The following is an 18,643-nucleotide window of genomic DNA, read 5'->3' as shown; positions in this document are numbered from 1 at the left end:
TGGCTCTCTGAGCGCTGCTTGAAAAAGAAGGTGTCTCACATACAAACCGAGGAAAATATTATGTGTTCAAAAAATATTAGAGTAGCCTAGATCCACTTGTACCGCGATGATTGTGCCGTTAGATTAAAAAAAAAATAATAATAAACTTATAGTTTCAACTTCTCTGTGTAAAAAAAAAAAAAAGCACGGCGCCGTGAAGTTTCTCCGCTCTCCGCTCAGTCTGAAGTACTGACGCAAGAGACGCGAACGATTCGCTCGTAGCGAACGAATGTCTGAGGAGTCGGGAGAAGAGCGGGCGAGCGAATTTTCCGATGGCCGAGAATTACTCCGAAACGAATTATCCGCAATCTGAAAACAATTACCGAGGACCGCATTAACGTCCCAAGCAAAAAAAAAAAAAAAAAAAAAAAAACAAAACACGGGTCAACGCGTTTGGTTTAATTCCTATAAACGGTGACTGATTCACGCGTTCACGTCCCACCCTAAATCAACCCTTTTCACAGCGGAACGTTCTTTTTGTGACTCCCTCTTTGCACTCGCACTAACGCCCAAATAAACCTGTTTCAGACAACGATCGTGAATTTGGAGCCACGGCTCGCACACTTCGCGTGGACAGAGTGACATGATCCTTGTCGGAAGTCGCCACTTTCCACTCCGGCTCAAAAGCCCCCCCCCAGCTCGCTCACCGTGCATCACACTTTACTGACTCGGACGAAGTGTCGGAAAACCCAACGACTCTTTCACCAAGTCACTCGTCGTGGAGCGAATCTCAAAAAAACAATCGAACCTTTCACCACTGCACCTAAGTCACTCAGAGCGAAGGAGGAGGGGGGGGGGGGGGAGCACACATATTCTTCCGCATTAAGTCAAAATGGATCTATATTTCTATATTTTCGGGGCAGTGGCGAGGCGGATGCCGGTCGACAGCAGAGACCCGACTCCTTCCAAGTTCGCCTTTCGTTCTCAGAAACACTTTTTGAGATTTATTTCGTGGGTTGTTCTTTTGTTTTGTTTTGTTTTTTTGTTTTGTTTTGTTTGTTCAACCGTGTGTCGATGACTCGAGAAGGAGCAACAAAAGAGCCCCCGACTGAGATCAACCTCCGGGGTTTCTTTCCCTCCTCCGTCCGTGTCGCCGCCGCGGAGGAATTTTCACTCGTTTTCTACTTCTCCAAGTATGACTCAAAATTAACCCCTTCGCGATCGGTCCCTCGCCCCCTGTCTCTCATTCCACCTAAGTTTATTTTTTCGTTTTCAGCGTTCGTCAACTTTATAGCTTTTCGGAGAAAAAGTCAACGGCGATGGAAAGCGAAAGTGCTTGAGTACATTTTTTTTCCCCCCAAGTGTCTGTACGGAGACTTTTGACTTTTACTCCATCACATTACACATTGTACTTTTTGCTCTGCTACATTTCCAGCACACTACTTTGATATTACTTTTGTTGGATGTTTTGGGATTATTAATAACAAAAGAAGGAGGGGAAAAACCCCAAACCGATGCTTTGTCAATTCCATCAAAACAATCAAAGGACAAACACGCACACACACACACACACACACAGCAGCTCTGTTAAAGGAGTTTTTTTTGTGATTTAAGCGGAGAACACGCTGTTCATCTCATGGTGGGGGCCCTGATGATCCAGGTGTGAGGAATAGCAGCGGCCGTCTCATCCGGGGCGACTTGTTTGTCTTCGCGCGCCTTGGAGGAGCGCCGGCATCGGCCTCCTTCCAAACGCCCGGATCCGTGGGGAGCAAAGCCATCCACGCTCACAAAGTTCTTGTTGACGAGGCCGGTGTCGAGCTGCAGGGCCCCCCGAAGCCCGACCCAGGCGGGCCACGGCAGTACACACCGTGCGGGAATTTGTTTCAGACGTTTTGTCTTGATGTGTTATCCTGGAAACCAATTTGTGGGGGGGGGGGGGGGGGTTGTTAAAGTTGATTTCTTTGGAGATTCTTACCCCAAGGGGTTTGATAGGGATATGACTTGGAATGTACCCCTTCATTCTCTCTCCCTCTATCCTGCCCTCATGGCTCCAACATCCACTCCACTTTTTTCATTTTTTTATCAGTACAGTTATCAACATTTCTAAACTTCCTATGGGTTGAGAAATGAGTATGAGTTATTCTTTCATGTCTGTTTCTGAGATTGTTTTTGGCCTATATCATACATATTTCATATACAGTATATTGTCCTATATTTATTGTAATGTGTGTTTTTGTGGACATCAACAGACATCAACCTGACAGTTGATTGCTTATAAGCAACAGAACAGACCATAAAAACACTGAAACATTACTTTATTGTAACTTTTTGGATTCAATTACTTTCAAACCAGGCTATTATCTTTTAAATATATACCCTTACAAAAAATAAAAAAATAATAGTGACAAAAAAAGTAAAAAGAAACAATGTTAAAAGCATTTTTAATGCATTACCTGTACTGGAGTTAATATGCAGTACATCTGATGCAGTTATATTACAGTTGCACTGCAGTACAACTAACATCAATTTGCAGATTTATAGCGGTACATTTTCAGTCAGGTAATATAACTCCAGTCAAACTGCCATTGTACTTCATTAGACAATGACAGTACTGTATTTAAAAACAATCAAAGGACACACACACACACACAGCGGGCTAAACTCCAGCCGAACAGCTATACTCCATATAACTGCAGTACATTTTGTAATGGTAATCTGTAATCCGTATACCGGATGTACTGTAGTTGCATACGTTTAGTTCAGTAACTTAGTTTCAAATCATTTCATTCTAAATCAAACAATAAATCCAAATAACCTCTTCAGTATTCTCTTTATACAACCCAAAATGGCGACCCAAACACTAAAAGGTATACGACAGTGGAGCCATTTAGTCATATGATCTTAGAGAAGTGGGAACTGGATCCTTTAGACTCTCTAAAGTTTAGAGAGACACCAGGTCTGAGGTGCTGTTTTCCTAATGATGTCACTCCAGATGTGGGCGAAACACAGAGAAAGGGTGTGGGTCTAGCTCAAAGGAGCAGAAAGCTCTTAGTTCTTCCTTTCGGTTCCAATGATGAAAGAAAACACGAGAGTCAGTTTTCTGTTTCCACAGAAAAGCAATTAAAAGTCTCACCTCTGTTTTTTTTATGGCTTCAAACCCGTTTCATGTCAATGCATCAGCAACACCTTCCAAGCGCTTGTCTGAGATAAATGAGACATAACCTTAAGCATAAAAAGGTTGAGGCAAATTTTCTTTGTAACATTAGGGCATTTAAAAAAAAAAGCTAATTTCCCCAAAAAGTTAAGTTTCCCTTTCAGGGTAAGAGGGTTTTTTTTCTTGGTGAGTAGTTAAATCACATATATAGCGTGAAGGTTTGTGATAGAATGTTCTCCAGTAAATGTTTATTGTAGTTGTATTGCAGTTTATTTGGATACATTAACTTTTGGGATATTTTGTACAAGAATCCCTTTTGATGTATTTTTGCCTGTCCCTGGTTGAGAGAGTTCTGATGTCATCGTCGTTACTGCTCTTGGACGTCATTACTCAGGTTGACTACGACTGTCAAACAGTAGATTTATATCACCAACGTGGCTCTCGGGGGGCAGATAGTAAAGACCGATTATTTTACAGTGTGTGTTTGTGTGCGTGCATGCATGCATGTGCATGTGCATGTGCACATGGGTTCGCTGCCGTGCAGCTGCTAATTCGTTGCACTGCGTCGTCCTCCTACGCAGCAGCAATGGGTGTGTCATCCAAGAAGGACAGGACCCAGTCTTTAGGTTCTGAGCAGCGGGCCCTGCAATACGAGGCGTATATAAGACGCCTGGTTATTATTAGTAACGGCTCCAAGTGATTCACTTTTCATAACTCTGCTGCGACAGCTGATGTGGGATAATATAATCCAGTGGCAATGCATCGGCAAGGTGAGCTCTGCCCCTTTGGCCATGTTGAATACTTGGAGTAGTAGCGTGAAGGTTTTCCGACAGAAGGTTTAGCTGTGACTGTGATAGAATGGTTTGATACCATGATAAAATGTTCTTATTGGAAGTGGCTTTGGACAAAAGCGTCTGTGAAATTATCTCATGTAATGTAATGTAATAGCCCTTTATAGACCCTCAAAGGCATCAACAGGCCTATATTTACAAAATCGTGTGTGTGTGTGTGTGTGCGTGTGTGTTAGTCTATTATCTCATTCTCCTTTCTTGCTGACCTGTTTCTTACTTCCATAACAGACACAACCACATCCACCCCTTGACATGCTTGGTATGCGAGGCGTCTTCTGCAGGAGGGGTGTGAGACATCTTATATGCCCCTGAATGTCGAGACCCGGTAGGTATTGGGTCAGTGGAAGTCGCAGGGTAGTTGTCGGCATATTGCATCTGTCGCTGGCTTTAAGAATATTATGCAATTTCCTAGATGTACATCCGAGTTTTCTGAGCAGCTCGGCATCTTCCTGTAAGCGTTTACACAGAAGATTTGTTCATCGGTGCAGGGTTATTGGGTCAATCATCTGCACGGTATCTAATTTCTGCTACGATGTTCTTGCTGATAGAAGGTTTTTCTGGGTATCTAATCACAGGAATACTTTTCCTGTGTGAGCTGCAGGCCAATTGAACCACACAAACATTTCAGCAAAGAGAGATAGATAGATCAGTCGGATCTGAGCAATTAAGTGAAGTCAAGTTCAGCCAAGTCCCAGAGCTTGACTTGACGGAAAGTGATCCTTTTAAATAGTGAGGACTTTGTAGCCACAATAGCTTTGGTTACAATTATTTGGTTACAATTTGTGCTTTTATTTGAAGACAGTGAAATGAAAATCATGATCTACTGCATGTTCTTGATGTAAAATAACATTAACATTACTTCCAGCACACCGGCCTGAAAGACTTATTATTATTATACTTGAATATCAAACAACTGTTGGTAGTGCACCATGAGCAGAGTGAGTAGCAGATCTAAAAGGGATTCTATCATTTATTTTATTATCATTGAAAACTGGTTTATGATCTGAGGAAAGGAGTCTTATATTTCTAATGAAACACTTCATATTAGTGTTACAGTAAAGATATTATAAACCTGCTGCATTTCTGTCGTGTTGCTGAACAGACACAAAAAGATAAATTTGAGTAAATCTTTTCAATCTTTCTTCGGCTCTTGCCACTGACATCTTTTGAATTCTGTTAAAACATGTTGCAACCAAATGTTGTGATACAGCCATAGAGTTTCTTACTGTGTGCATGTGTGTGTGTCTCTTTACGTTTAAGGGTGGACAGAGAGAGAGCATCGCGGCCTAATTTTACCAAGTGCATGATGGATAGTTCCCTCAGCCAATGGGGTCCTTTACTGTGTATGTATACAACATATCAATATAAATTGAGTAACAAATTATAAACCAAATCTAAACTACTCACACTCAAGGAGGGAAGCTGGGCTGAAGGCGAGGTTCCGTGTGCAGAGGGAAAATGTCTCTTTGTGTTTATGTGTGTGTGAAAACACGCGCGGTGTTAATGTGTGTGCGCGCTGTAAGGTGACCTGGAGCTGTGGCCGGGCCAGGTGGATAGGAATGTGCTGTTGTGCGAGGATGAGATCCTCCCCCGACGCCCCCGGCTGCCCACCGTCACCCCACACTAGTTAGCTATTTATACTGCGCTGTGGGAAAACAGTGGCCCCTCCGGTGTGGCAGGGCCCCGGAAGGTTTATATTCCCCCGCACACATACTTAGATACTGACAGTCTAACGTGATTTTTGGGAGACGGGTGTACTGCGGCAGGAGATTACTCAAGAAGAGGTAAGTATATTAAGTATGTACTGTATATTTCAATAGGCAAGTATGCCACCTTCCAATACACAGCAACTGTAGCAACCTTAGGACTCATACAATCGAATTTAATGACTAAGTCAACTCTGCATTTGGCAAAACTAGTGCTGATACTCTACCATGCCCACTCTATTCTATCTGCAAGTTGCACGGTTTGATTTGAACATGCGCACTTCAGGGTGTCACGAAGGGGCTGCTCCATGGACAACAGTGGGGAATTTCAGTTTTGAGACACTATGACTGTGCATGCAGGACCATTTGCTGCAAATATGAAACAAATTCCCAAATCACACAGAAAGGCAGGAATCTCTTTTTTCTAAAGAATTATTGTCCTTAATATTACTATGAGACAACTTCTGCATCCATCCATTATTCCTCCACACACACAATATACTGTATGTGTGTGTGTGTGTGTGTGTGTGTGTGTATATATATATATATATATATATATATATATCTCAGCCACAACATTAAATCACTAATATCCACTAATATTGTGTAGCTCCCCCTGGTGTCGCCAAAACAGCTCTGACCCGTCGAGGGATGGACTCCACAAGACCTCTGAAGGTGTCCTGTGGTATCTGGCACCAAGATGTCAGCAGCAGATCCTTTAAGTCCTGTAATACCATTTTAACACCAAAATTGGCAGGTTTTCCCAAGTTTTTTAAAGCTGGGTAAACCCATTGATTTTAGGCGATTGACGCCTTTCCCATTGCGAGGAGAAATGCTGTTCTTTTTTTTTCTGGTGCGTCACGTTCAACATCACGAACACGGCGTAAAAGTGTTGTGTCATGGTTCCAGTGTGATTGGGAAAAAAACAGTAGATGAGACAGAAACCTAAGCAAACATAACATACCAACATAAAACTGTAAAACTTGGGGAAAAAAGTATTTTGAGCTGATCAAAAGAATCTGGTCTTCCGTGAACGACCCAACACTACAGTAGTAGCAGAATGGAGTATCGCGGCCACCAGTCCTTCAACAGTGGGGAGAGGAGATGCTCCTCCGGGTTTCGGAGACCGGCTTAGGCGATGCTGGACTGTCTCAGAGTCCAGCGGGGAGCGTGGGGGTTCTCCGCTGTGCTGCCAACGGAGCGATCCCCATGCTCAATACATTTCACATTCCCCCATGTCAATAACTTCTGATTTTGATTTTGAATTCTTAATCGGATATGAAATGATTGAATGATACATTATACTAACATTAGCGAGTCCACCCGGGAGTCCTGTCTACATCAGAGCTGATCTATTGCTGGGTCATTTGACTCTGGACTGATGAGAAATGCTGGATGTTAGCGGGTGTTACCAGTTTTTTGGTGCAGTGGGAAAGGGGTATTAGTTGCGAGGTGGGGCACCTATGGATTGGGCTTGTTGTTCCAAAACATCCAATAGATGCTTGAGATCCAGGAAATTCGGAGGCCTTGAGCTCTTTGTCATGTTCCTCAAACCATTCCTGAACAATTTTAGTAGTGTGGCAGGGAGCATTATCCCGCTGAAAGAGACAACTGTCACCAAGGAATACCGTTGCCGTAAAGGGGTGTAATTGGTCTGCAACAATGTTTAGGTAGGTGGTACATCTCAAAGTAACATCCACATGAATACAAGGACCAAAGGTTTCCCAGTGCATCCTGGTACCATCTCTTCAAGATTCAAGATGTTTATTTGTCACATACATATACATACAAGCATACATATATGTAGTGAAATGACATCGCAACGCACTCAGAGATTATGCACAATAAGAACTAACTGGTCAGTAACTAACTGGCACAATAACTAACTAATTTAGTAATCTAACTGATTCCTTGAAAGCGATTAAATTAGTAAATAGAATAAAACAAGAGTAAGAAAAGGGTAATATACAATGTAGGAATACAAAACTGAAATAAAAGGAATAGAATATGATGGTATATACAGATATGTGCAGTAAAGTGGCATGTGAATAAAGTGAGATAGTGTGTGTGGAGATATACAGTACAGTATACAACTGTACAGCACAGCAATACAGTAACACCAAACTAAAGAGCAATACAGTACAGTATGCAGTTACCCAGTACAGTGATACAGTATGCAGTACAGTATGCAACATACAGTACAGTAAGGCAGTGGGGCCTATGGGAGTGTCTCAGTGAGGACCCCTGGTGAGTTCTGCATTGACAGTCCTTGCACTTGGCACTCATGCCAGGCAGGGCGTCTGGTCGGCTGCGGTGGGGCAGGCCTCCCCCTTGTGCGGGGCGTGGGTGGGCATGGGGGTCCTGCCGGCCCACCCATGGGGCGGGCGGCTCGGGCGGGGTGTCCGTCTGTAGCCGTGGGGCCGTGATCCGTGCCCGCGGTCCATGCCTTGCACCCGTGGCTCGGGTTCTGTGCCGGCAGCTGCGTCTTGTGCCTGCACCCGGGGGTTGGTTGTATGTGTGCGTCCCTGGGGTGCGAGGTCTCCTCGTGCTCCCTGGGACTGGGTCATGCTCCTTGGGGCTGGCCGTGCGGGTTGCTCCACGGCCCTCTGGCTTCTCTGGGGGCCCGGGGGTCTTCTGTGGCCGTAGGGCAGGGTACCCGGGGATTTCCTGCGGCCGAGGGGTGTCCACGGGGCTGTGGAGTTCAGGGGGGCTTCGAGGCCCCTTCCCCTGCTTGGAGGCGCCGCAACATAATACCGACCTTCTACACCAGTACCAATGGGGATAAGTAATTTACACTCACCGGTGGACTCTTACACACACACACACACACACACACACACACACACACACACACACACACACACACACACACACACACACACACACACACACACACACACACACACACACACACACACACACACACACACACACACACACACACACTTCAAGTGCACCCCAGCACCCTCCTGGTTGCATTCCTCTCCTTTCCTCCCTCATTTGCTGCCATAATTATGACAGGAAGAGGCCACGTGACCAGATGTAGTTCCAATTTTCCTGGACCTAATTCAGTGTTTTTCAATACATTGTCATACGTTGTCATCCCGTGTTTATGTTTTTGTGTAATGTTGTTTGTTTCTATGTTTATTTTTCTCACCGTGGTGATTCTCCCCCTCTTGGAGTAGTGATCAGTTGTTTATAGACACAAACATGATAAATAGTTCTCCAAAGAGGGGGGTTGGTGGTGGCTCTCCATAACCCAAAACTGTGCTCTTGTCATTCTACAGGTCGTCCACAGGACAGAGTTATTGCAGCAGTTCTTGATGATTTAAGAATTAATAAAGAGTCGCATTGCAGGTTGAGAACTTGAACTCCACTTGCAGACGAACTCTGTCCTGAATGCAATGGCACAAAGACTCTGTGTTGTATGCCCAGCATGCTGACAGCACAGGTAAAAAAAAAAAAAAAAAAAAGACAGCCCTTACGGCTCCGTCTCAGTCTCTCTGTTCTCAGTGTGAGACTGCAGAGGTGCTTGCCCGACTGCAGCAGCTGGAACAGTCCGTTGTTGGGGTGGTGAGGATCCTTCATGATCCTGCCACTACACCTCCTGGTGTATAAGTCCTGCAGTGAGGGGAGGGTAGTTCCAGTGGTACGTTCGGCTGAATGTACCACCCTCTGCAGGGCCCGCAGTACAGTTCCCAAACCAGTCAGTGATGTTTCCTGTCAGGATGCTCTCCACTGCTTCAGAGTAGAACGAATTGAGGATCCTCACAGAGACTTTGAATATCTTCAGCTGCCTGAGGTGGGAAGAGATGCTGCCTCGCTTTTTTCACCAGAGTGTCTGTATGTGGAGACCATGTTAAGTCCTCCGTGATGTGGACTCCCAGGTACTTGAAGCTGCTCACCCTGTCGACAGAAGTCCCATTAATCATCAACGGCGTGTGCGTCCTCAGTTGTAATCCCCTTCTAGAGTCCACAATCAGCTCCTTAGTTTTGCTGACTGTGGCAGTTTCTTCTACCACATGCCATCCAAGTGGCGTTTTCGAGGACCTCCGGCACAGAGACACAGACGAGGGTTTCAGACACACAGTTTGTTGTAGAGAGTGGGCTAGATGGAATAATCCCAGGAGCAGATGGACACGTGTCATGACATGGCTCCTGAGTGTGCGTGGGGATGGGGGTTTTACCTGTTGCTCGTTAGACCAACCAACGAGCAACAGATATGCAGCCACTCCGATCCCAGGCCCCAATTATCTAGACCCAGGACAGGTGTGGCTGCTCAAACCACACCATCCCCACACCACACACCCCCGACACAAAACTGAGGCCAGTGAGAGTACATGGTCGAAGCCTAACCGTGTCATGACAAGGGCTCCTCTCCTGAGTGTGTGTGGGGATGGGGGTTTTACCTGTTGCTCGTTAGACCAACCAACAAGCAACAGGTATGTAGCCACTCCGATCCTGGGCCCCAATTACCTAGACCCAGTACAGGTGTGGCTGCTCCAACCGCACCATCCCAACACCACACTGACGTTCAGGAGGAGGCCGTTGTCCTGACACCAGAGTGACAGGTCAGCCACCTCCTCACTGTAGGCCTTCTCGTCGCCGTCAGTGATCAGTCCCACCTCGATGATGTCGGCAAACTTGATGATAGTGTTAGAGCTGGACCTTGCCACACAGTCATGTGTGTACAGAGAGTACAGTAGGGGGCTGAGGACGCAGCCCTTGGGGGATCCTGTGTTCAGGGTGAGGGTGCTGGACCTGCGCCTCCTCACCCTAACCACCTGGGGCCTGGCTGTGAGGACGATCCAGGCACACAGCGGCGTGTTCAGTCCTATCTCCAGCAGCTTGACAGCAAGTCTGGTGGGCGCATAGGCCCCCTTCCAGCCATCCAGGTGCGTGAGCATGGTGTGCAGTACCTGTGTCGTCCATGGATCATTTTGGCCGGAATTCAGCTCTTGTTAGTAATAGTCCGCAGCCTCAAGCAACGAGATAGCTGCGTGGTCCGATTTCCTGAAAGCAGGGAGCGAGACAGTCTTGTATCCATTCTTGTATGGTGTGTAGCAGTGGTCAAAAGTTATACCTCCCCTGGTGGCACACGTAATGTGTTGGTGGAAATTAGGAAGAACTTTTTTATGGTTCGCCCTGTTAAAGTCCCCAGCCACCACCACAGCCACGTCAAGATGTTTGTTTTGAAGTCCGCACATTGTATAAGTCAGATAGGGCTGTGTCTGTGTCCGCCTGCGTTGGGATGTAAACGGCTGTGATGATGACTGAATTCCTGGGGGAGTTAGAATGGACGGCATGAGATGGTAAGCTGTTCCAGGTTCAGTGAGCAGGAGCGGGGGACAGTCTTGATGTTGTTGGGGTTTCACCAGCTGCTGTTGATCATGAGGCAGACGCCTCCACCCTTGGATTTCCAAGAGTCCCCCGATCTGTCGGTGTGGAACACGGAGAAGGATTTAGCTGGACATATGGCATGGTCCGACACCAGCAGGTTCAGCCATGTTTCCGTCAGGCAGAGGACACAACAGTTTCTTGTGTCCCATTGGAATCTGATCCTCGCCCGAAGGTCATCCATCTTATTGGCAAGAAGGATGCTGGGCAGAGGTGGACAGTAAGGTTGCGTCCTCAGGTTGGTCCGAATGCCGCCCTGCTTTCCACAGTGCCTCCTCCAGCGGCGCCCCCGTGGAACAGCGAGTCCTTTGTCGGCCCCAGGTAAACAACGCACATCAGACCAGACCACCATCTTCCATTGCTCTATCGTCCAGTTCTGATGCTCACGTGCCCATTGTAGGCACTTTCGGTGTGGACATGGGTCAGCATGGGCACTCTGACCAGTTTGCAGCTACTCAGCTCCATACGCAGCAAGACGCAATGCAGTGTGTGTTCTGACACCGTTCTATTATAGCGAGCATGAACTTTTTCAGCAATTTGTGCAACAGTAGCTCTTCTGTGGGATCAGATCAGACAGCTAGACTTCGCTCCTCACGCGTATCAATGACCCTTGGGTGCCAATGCCTCTGTCGCCGGTTCACCGGTTGTCCTTCCTTGGACCACTTTTGGTAGGTACTAACCACTGCATACCCGGGAAAGACCTGCCATTTTGGATATTCTCTGACCCAGTCATCTAGCCATCGCAATTTGGCCCTCAGTCGCTCAGATTCTATGCTTGCACATTTTCCTGCTTCCAACACATCAACTTCAAGAACTGGCTGTTCACTTGCTGCCAAATACATCCCACCCCTTGGCAGGTGCCATTGGAACGAGATGGGCAATGTTATTCACTTCACCTGTCAGTGGTTTGAATGTTGCGTGTGTATATATATACAACATCAACAACACGGGTTAAAAAACAATTTTTATATATATATATATATATATATATATTCCTTTCACTTGGTAAATTGCAATGGTCTCTTACAATTACTACTTTGTTTGCAGATTAGTTCTTCAGCAAATAATAATAGAGATACTTTCCAGAAAAGGGAACTATGAGTGAAATACAATATGAATAAAACAATGTAAACATTGACCAAATCTTATCGGGCGATAAAGAACACAGAACTGATGTGTCTTATCTGTGTGAAAATTGTCAAAGTAATGTCCAGTAATGGTCCCATAGTGCCACAAGTTCAATAAACTAGACTTATCTATCATTTATTTACTTAACTATGGCTATTTTATAGCTGCCTCGATTGATTTGTGGCCTGGGAATGCACAGTGTCCAGCACCCTCTATCCTTTGGAAGATATACTCCACTTGGTCAAGAGATAGAAGATTCTTTTAAATATTAACAAAAAAAAGTGTATAATCAGGAAGATCATGCATTCGAGATTTAATATATTCACAATTTTCATATCTAGAATCTAATTTGTTTCCACCAGAGGCAGAAAATTGTGAAACACAGCGGAAGTGAAGCCTTCAGCACATCAAGAAAAACGTCTTTATGAGTTAACAGCAAAAAGACAAATACACTCAATTGTGCAAAAGCACAGAATGTATTGTTCATTGAGACATTTCAGAGTATCTTTTTCTCCTGCACTAATTTTCTGCTGTTCTCTCCTAAGTTATATTCTTCAACAATGGATTGGGAAGACTGAAAAAGCTGTTTGAGCCGAAGTTTCCCAACCCACATCTCTCCCGTCCTGCAAGATTTAGCTCCAACTCGACACTTTCACACCTGACTTCCTGCGTGATGGCTTCATGGGAAGACGTACGTGTGAATGAATCATGTATGCATGAGTGGAGCTGAAACCTGCAGGACAGGAGGTTCTCGACAAATGGGTTGTGAAACACAAAGGTACAGTAAATATCAGTATGTACAGGGGCTCACATGAGTTGCAGGTTTAAGTGAAGCATATTCCCTTTTTTGTCAATGACGATGTAAATGGTGAACAAAACTCTACACTAGTGATTAAAGGGATGTCCTGTAAAGCTGCATCCAGAGATATTCAAGGAACTGACAATTGAGGTAAACATACTCAGACTTCTATGGGACGAGTGGGGGGTTATGTAAAAACAGGGGTTTTTCAACGACTTACGGTGGCTGAGAAGTGACAAAAAGAAGGAGTTGCTGAGTAGGAATCCCCTGGGGAAGCCTCGGCTGAGTGAAAGCTGCCGTAGTGTGATGACCTGTGATGTCCAGCGAGGAGGAGTTACGATACGACGCAACACAAAACTGTTCAAAAACACGGCTGTCTTCACTACGTGGGCCTCATTAACACTACAAATCTTTTTTTTTTGTTGTTTGTTTCTTATTTCACCTGTACTATCAGAATGCTTGGCATACAACACAGAGTATTTGTAAGTCATTGCATGTAGGATAAAGTTAATCGGGAAGTGTAGTTAAATCAACACTCTCAACCTGCAAGCCACTTTTTATTCAGTCTTTAATCATCAAGAACTGCTGCAACAACTCTGTCCTGTGGCCGACCTGTAGGATGACAAGAGCACAGCTTTTTGTTACACAGAACTGCCACCAATCCCCCTCTTTTGAGAACGACCACACCATGTTCAAGTTTAAGTTCAAGTTCAACAGATTATTTATTACATACATATACATGTCATAGATATATGCAGTGAAATTTCATGACACCGGGTGCTTACGCACAATAAGCCCTATAAACTCGGTGTGTGTGCCTGTGATGAGTCTGCCTGTATGTGTTTTGTGTATGTGTGTGTGTGTGTGTGTGTGTGTGTGTGTGTGTGTGTGTGTGTGTGTGTGTGTGTGTGTGTGTGTGTGTGTGTGTGTGTGTGTGTGTGTGTGTGTGCGTCTGTGTGTGTGGGTGTGTGTGTGTGTGTGTGTGTGCGTCTGTGTGTGTGTGTGTGTGTGTGTGTGTGTGTGTGTGTGTATGTGTGTGTGTGTGAGATGTGTCTACCGGTGAATGCACAGGACTTGTCCCAATTTGTTCTGGTGTATGAGGTCGGAATTATATCATAGGGCCTCCAAGCAGAAGAAAAGGCCATGCAGCCACCCCTGAGTCCCGCAGCGGTATAGACAATCCATGACCGCAGTGAAGCCCTGAGCATCCTGCCCCGCAGCCACAGAAGACCCCCCAGCCCACAGAAAAGCCGGGAGCCCGCCAAGTAACACCCACGCACGGCCCTGAGAAGAATAAACCCATCCCAGAGAGCACAAGGAGACCCTCCATCCCGAAGCACACACAACCCACCCCCACGTGCAGAACCCATGCCGCGGGCGCCAGGCACGGACGACAGGCTCGAAGCCAGGTCCAGGCCAACAGACTGACAGCCCACCCACGCCAGGCGCCCATGCCAACCAACGCCTGAGGCATGCCGCATTGCCATACCGCAATCGGTTAGATGCCCCACCCGGCCACAAGCCGGCCGATGTAGCCGTGCTCGGTGCAGGACACCCGGATGACACCTGAAAGCCTGGCTGCGGGAGAAAGGCCGACAGCCGCCTCCTGCACCCCAACCCACAGTCACCCGCGAGCAGCCTCCAAGGGGCCCTGGAAAGAACCCAGCAGCACTCCTTGCAGACCCATTGGGTCACAGCAGGCTGGAAACCACCCGGCACCAGACGCAAGCTGCCAGGAACAGCACCCAGCCGGCAGGGGGCCCACCCGGTCGCCACCCCGGAAACCCCAGTGCTCAATGTGTGCTGTTGGTAATTGCAGTTAAAATTGCAGGGCGCGGGAATGAGAGTCCTCCAAACACATTGAACCCAAATCACTCGCACCCCGCCTGCCCCGCAGACCCTGGTCTGGTGGAGTGCTGCTTTGAGTAAGATTTGTGTGGGAGTGTATGTGTTCTAAGCTAATATGAGTGGCACTAAAATTGCAGGACAGACGAGAAGCACACCAGGACAGGAGTGCAACAGGCAAGATCGTAGCCTCTTGCCACATCCCTACCCACATAGCTCACACCCAACTTGTCCTGCAAACCCTAGGACTATTGTGTGGTGTATGTGTGTATGTGTAGTGAGTTCTGGCACTGGGAGAGATAGGCGAAGCGCAACCAGATCACAACCCACACCCCCATCAGACCCCTGACCAGGCCCCGGCCACCTCACATGTGGACCACAGAATAGATGACGGCAGACGGCCACCCATCCACAGGCCGAGCACCCAGCAATGAACATCCTGGGCACGAAGAGTGCCAGAGAACAGATACCCGAACAGCCAGGAGCGACCCAAACCAGCAACTTTTTTTATATCAGTTGGATGGACTTTCCATCATTTTGACCAAAACAGGTAGCCGTGCCATTGCTCATGCCATCAGACTAAATTCTCAAGCAAAAACATTGCAGAATTTTCTGAGAATCATCCTGTTGACTTCCCCTTGGTGGAATTTGGATAATTTCTTACAATTCTCTGAATAAAGTGTAGTTCTGCAGCCGGTTGCAATCGCAACTTCCTCTGAGGTCAAGATCTTTCGGAAAGGTGGACGTTGCGAGAGGAGGAGAAAAGAAGAACTCGGGGCAAACCACATGGCCCCAGTAAAATACCTTGTAAAAAACATGTATGTGTGTGTCTTTGAGGTTGTTTAGATTTGTGTGGGTTCTCAGAGAGAGGGCAACTTCTCCATTGAAAACTTGAAGTGTGTCATATTTCAAACACATGAACACAGACAGCACATAAAAACATCTAAAATGTAGTTAAACGTAGTTAAACATATTTAAAGGTAAAAATAATTCTCATATTCAGTGCCCTAATATAACAGAGCCTATAATACTTCACGAAGTACTACTAAACCTTTTTTTCTGCAGATGATGCTCATGCAGATCCGTCTCCTCGTGCAGATTACAATTTACAAATAAAATACTAACAGTAGAGTAATAGCGTTCATAAATATATACAAATATGAATATAAATCAAGATGTTTTCAACTCAAGAAACATGACTGCGTTAGAAATTTAGTTGAGTAAAAAGTGCAGATCTCTGCTTTGAAATGTAGCGGAGTAAAAGTCAAATGTCTTTGAAACTGAACAAACTTAAATAAGTACCAGATCCTTGAAGGCACTTGCAGTTTGCTACTTCCCACTACTGATTTCCATTTGATGTATTTTTTGTCCAGCAGATGGTATTTTTGCATGCATTTTATGTGTGTGTGTGTGTGTGTGTGTGTGTGTGTCTGTCTGTGTGTCTGTCTGTGTGTGTGTGTGTCTTGGTTCTCACACATACTGTAACAAGTCTACCCACTGTTGTGGTGTGTGTCGAGTGTCTGGCGCTAAGAGTTTTTTTCCCCCCGTGCAAAGTGAACGTGTCCCTGGCGAGCGTCCCGTCGCGGGTTAACCGTGTCACTGATTCACAAGCTCCTAAAACAGAGACACGTGTGGCATTCTCACCTCGCTGCGTACTCCAACACATGCATCGTGCAGCATTTTGTGTGTGTGTGTGTGTGTGTGTGTGTGTGTTTTACTATACTTGTGAGGACCGGTCTTCGAATTGAAATTTCTTTTGGTGTAGAAGTGCACCAGCAGCATGGGTCCTCACTACCCCTAGTATTTCCTCAGGGTGTGATACCATCACAAGAATGTGTGTGTGTGTGTGTGTGTGTGTGTGTGTGTGTCTGTGTGTGCGGCCCATCTGGCTATTATAAAACCAATGCTACTACTGCAGCTGAAAATAAAGCACTTTTCTTTTACCCTCTGCAGAGACCTTTGGCTATTTGGGTTTTGTTTTATTAAAAGTAGGTGTAGATAGCAAATTCTGTGACCTTATCTCCATTACACACAGCGACACAGATGTGTGTACATGTGTGTATACTGTATGTGTATGTGTATACAGTATGTATGTGTTTGTATGTGTCTGTCAGAGGTGGAAAGTAACAAACTACTTTGTTACTGTACTTGTATCTGTACTTTCTCAAGTATATTTAGTTTTGGAGACTTTTGACTTTTACTTTACATTACTCTACATTTCAAAGAAAATATCGGATGAAAGAAAATGTTGGATTACCTACCTATAATTTTCAAAATTACTGGCTGGATCTTTCAAAGTGCTCATCAATGATCCATCAGCTTGATATCCTTGTAAATGACTTTGACTCCACCTACACTATTTAATTGTAATTTTAATTAGGATCTGCATGAGCATCATGCACAGAAATAAAATGCTACAGTAGTACTTTAGGAAGTTTTATAGGCTCTGTTATATCAGGACACTGGGTATGACAAGTACTTTCACTTTTGATACTTACAGTAAATTTTAGAGTAAGCACTTAGATACCTTTACTTAAGTAGACATGTCAATGTGGTGTGTGTGTGTGTGTGTGTGTGTGTGTGTGTGTGTGGAGGGGTGAGAGAGACAGTGAGCGTGTTTTTAATGTCATTGTGGGTAAATACATATAATTTAATTACTTTGTTTTTTATTACACAGCGACGGGACCAAGGGGACCCGAACAGACACATTATCTGCGTCCAAACACAAGAGTCATCATGATTATGTGTCTGGTGGCTCTGCGATGGGGATGGGGATGTGATAAAACGGGTCCGGGGCCCCGTCCCGTCCCCCCCTGTGAGAAGCTCCCAGTTCCCAGGACCCGGTGTGTACGTAGGGGGCAATAACTCACCATACGTAGCTCCGCTGACTTCCTCTTTCGACCTTCTGCCTTTTTATGACCCTTTGCTCTGCCATACAGCAGCTGCCCCCACCACCACCACCAGCCATGGGATGTCCCAGGAGGGTGGGAGACGAGGAGGAGGACTGGAAGGAGAGGGAGGGGAGCTGTTCGGACATTTAAAGATGGCTCATTGTCGTCATGGGAACGATACGCAGAAAAGACAAGCAGGGAAACCTCTCAGAAAGGTCCCTTCTCACACCCAAAAATGGACAAACAGTACATTAAAAGTTGATTTTCCTGCTCAAAATAAGTTAAAACCACATGGTGGGGGGTTAGATTAGAGCTGTCAGTATTATTACGTTGATTATCACTGTGTAAAATTGGAAATTTTCTTGTAAATTGTTAATAATTTAAACTTAATTGGATGTGAGAAATGTTGCAACAAATACAATGTTAATTTGGTGTGTCTCCCTAAGTTTGGGGCAGAAGAATTACCTGTCTGTCTGAATTTTAATATTCCAGTCTTCAATACCAATACATATCTTCCCTTCCTCACTCTCATAGACTTTTACTGTGATAGTGGTATAAAATATTACAAGCAAGGACAATTCAATTATTAATCACAATTTTTTGTATGATAATTAATCTAAAGTAATACAAAAATATCATGATCGTGACAGCCGTACTGCAGCTGTAATGGGTCGCCTCTGAATCCGTCATCAACGTCAACTCGTCAAATTCCCAGGACCTAAATAAAAGTAAACATACTGTGAGAGTCTCCGTCCACAGGTAAGGGTTTAGGGTGCGCCAACATGGCGAGAGTTTTTATTAAGCGTTGCACGGAATGGCTCGCTGGCCACAGGTATAACTAATATTTAATAATAATAACGATGATAATTATTATGAGGATGGTTTCTGGCGCA

General features: G+C 45.4%; 1 long non-coding RNA gene across 1 annotated transcript; it reads left to right on the top strand.

Moving 5' to 3' along the window:
• Nucleotides 1-5,641: 5,641 nt before the first annotated feature.
• Nucleotides 5,642-18,154, top strand: LOC307232920. Its single transcript, XR_013844253.1, has 4 exons — nt 5,642-5,768; nt 12,761-12,906; nt 17,537-17,702; nt 17,799-18,154. It is a non-coding gene; the product is annotated as an uncharacterized lncRNA (long non-coding RNA).
• Nucleotides 18,155-18,643: the final 489 nt, after the last annotated feature.

Source organism: Zeus faber (assembly GCF_960531495.2).
Source record: "Zeus faber genome assembly, chromosome: 1".
In the NCBI taxonomy this organism is placed as follows: Eukaryota; Metazoa; Chordata; class Actinopteri; order Zeiformes; family Zeidae; genus Zeus; species Zeus faber.
This window is presented reverse-complemented; position numbering and strand designations above follow the sequence as displayed.